This window comes from Bos javanicus, chromosome 3 (assembly GCF_032452875.1).
Source record: "Bos javanicus breed banteng chromosome 3, ARS-OSU_banteng_1.0, whole genome shotgun sequence".
Classification (NCBI taxonomy): Eukaryota; Metazoa; Chordata; class Mammalia; order Artiodactyla; family Bovidae; genus Bos; species Bos javanicus.
Genome location: NC_083870.1, coordinates 59942770 through 59945852, shown reverse-complemented (window position 1 = coordinate 59945852; position 3083 = coordinate 59942770).

The window sequence follows — 3083 nt, the reverse complement described above, 5'->3', positions numbered from 1 at the left end:
TTACAACAAATTGCTGCTAGGCTGCCAGACCCCAATACTTGACAGGTTTGATATAAACCAGCTCATAATGAGCAACTAGCTTCGCCAAAGTCCCTTGTTGTCTCTCAGTCAGACATTCATCTTCAACAAGACTCAGTAACACACCGGGAGCTATTTTTCAAATGGTGAGTAATTCTCTGCTACAGATAGTATAGACTTTCTCTAGAATTCTATGAGTCTATCTTGTCATTTTCCTACTGCGACTTTCCACAAGTCCCATATCTTGTACAATTAACGACTCCTCTTATATCACAGAGTCTGCTGACTCACATGGCCCAAGTAGCAGGAATATTTGTACAGCCTGAACCTGCTACATAGCCTTTTACTTCTCTGGACCTCATGCAAAACAGGAAGCCTTCCTTATCACTCAGTAAATGGGTTGGATGAATATTCCCAATGGGATATCCCAGTATAACACAGGGCTTTCCTGTTGGCTCAGTGGTAAAGCATCCGCCTGCAATGCAGGAGACCCATCTTACACCTTTGGGTTGGGAAGATTCCCTGAAGAAGGGAATGGCTATCCACTGCAGTATTCTTGCCTGGAGAATCCCATGGACAAAGGAGCCTGGTGGGCTACACTCTATGGGATCTCAAAGAGTCAGACACAACTGATCGACTAACACTTCCACTTTCAGTGGAATATAATGCCTCTAAAATTACAAGGCACTGTTTTCTTCTTAGTGGTAGAAAATTTAAAGTGCAGTAATATGTTCTTTATTTTTGAAGGGATGTCCTGGAATGCCCAAGACTAAAGATCGGAAACATTTGCTGGGCCGGAGCAAATATTTTAAGACTTTGTGGGCCAGATAACCTGTGATAACTACCCAACTCTGCCATTGTAACATGAAAGCAACCACGACCTATATAAGCAAATGGGCCTGACTGCGTCCTAATTAAAATTTACAAAAATAGGTGGTGGGACAGACTTTGCCCTAGACCACTGGCTTCCTAAAAACATCACCAATATAGTAGACCTGTGATGGGTCTGTCTACCATTCTCCAGAGAACAAATGTCACTTTTTATTCTTCCAGTCCAACTAACATGGTATCATGGATACAATGAACTAGTGTGATGTTTTGAGGAATGTACGGATGGTCCAAGTCCCAATACAAATAGCAAGAGAGTTAGTTTAATCCTAGGGCAAAGCCATAAGTGTACACAATGATCTATCTCATGTGAATGGAAACCACTTCTTTTCCTCCTTTATCCCATAAGCACCTTCAGTATCAAGCCCCATGTATAATCCTCTGGCTCCTACATATATTTAGTCTTTGCCACACTTTTGGCCTATAGTCTCTTTCCTCTCATAGCAGGCCCAGCATGTCTCTGGCTGGTTTATGCTGTGACTTGATCCTATTTATAGGCCTGGTAGCCAGGAAGGGAGGTGGGATAGAACTCAAGCAGGCATGTGTTTCCTCACCAAGCAGAAATCTCTATGCTGTCTTCAAGCAAAGGGCACAGTCCCAGCTTTTAATGGGGAAGAATATATCAGTGTTGCAGGCCCAGAGAACTGCAGATCTAAGGGTTCAAGATTTCAGATGTATCAGGACCCTAATGCTGGTGTGGCAGCTCTATCAGTGTTGAAAACTTTCTTTCTTAGAGCTCTGCTTTTCTAAGTCCTGGGCCCAATCCTAATTTTTTCTGCCATCTGGCTGTGTCTCTATATGGTGCCAAGGAGTCCCTCTTGCTTTCACACTTTGCCTTATTGTCTTTCTTAATATGTTAACAGTCTCCAGCAATACCCATCCAGATTCCATTTTCCTTATAATTATTTTCCCCAAATCTCTCAGGCACCTGAGATATTGCCCCTACTAGTAAATTCCCTTCCTCTAGTATCTCAACCTAATTTAACTCTGGTAGAAGTTTTAACAGTTGTGTGACTATAACACTCCAGGGGCTCATTGCCAGCTGGCCAATAGGTGGCCCAGTTCCTAAACCTTCATTTCAAAGCCCCCTTCCTATACTCCTGGTATCACAGACAGACGTGCCCATGAAGCACATAGTGAGACTCTCAGATTTTCATGCAGGAGGTTGAGTGAGGGGTACTCTCTGGAATAATGCCTGTGACCAATGAGGAAAGCAGGGTTGGGCAGAGGGAGAATTTGAACTATGATGCAGTTGCAAAGGCCTCTGCCCATTAGGAGCTATGGAGCTGGAATGCCCCTGATGGTCTGGCCCTATTCAGCAAGAGGATCAGGATTTTGTATCTCTCACATTGACCAACACTGGATATGAGCTGCTCCCCGGGAGTGGGTGTAAACTTGGGTGAACCAGCCTTCAGCCAAGGGCATTCTGGCAGCAGGAGCGTTATAAGCCATCAGAGGCCAACACTTCTGGCATCTGAGTGCCTTGGTCCCAAGGGAGATCTAGTTGGGTAATACATCACAGCATCCTTAATAGGGGTTTTATTAAATATCACCCACTTGGTGTCCATGGAGAAAACATTACCACACACTAAAGACAGTAGAGCAAAAGATGGCTTGAACCTGAGTTGCCAAATCAATCCTGGGATAACTTCTCTCTAAACTTAATAAGATAACCTTTCCATTGAAGGGGCTTCCCAGGTGGCACTAGTGGTAAAGAATCTGCCTACCAATGCAGGAGACATAGAGACACAGGTTTGATCCCTGTCAGGAAGATCCCCTGGAGAAGGAAATAGCAACCCGTCTCCAGTATGCTTACCTCGAGAAATCCATGGACAGAGGAGCCTACTGGGCTACAGTTCATGGGGCCGCAAAGAGTTGGTCACGACTGAGCAACTAACACTTTCATTTAAGACACTGTAATTTTTTAATTGTTAACTTTTAATTTTTAAATTAAAAGTATAGAGGATTAATCTTTAGCTACACAGGCTCCTAATCTTTTCAGATCTGGGGATGCCATATGCCCCTTTCCAGTTTGATCACATAGATATATAGAGGATTAATAAACAATGTTGTGAAAGTTTTGGGTGAAACACTGTATTAATTTTCTTCCAACCAAAAGCATTCTAACACATGCATGCATTGTGTTATTTCAGCTAACCCCCAGTTATTCTGAAGTT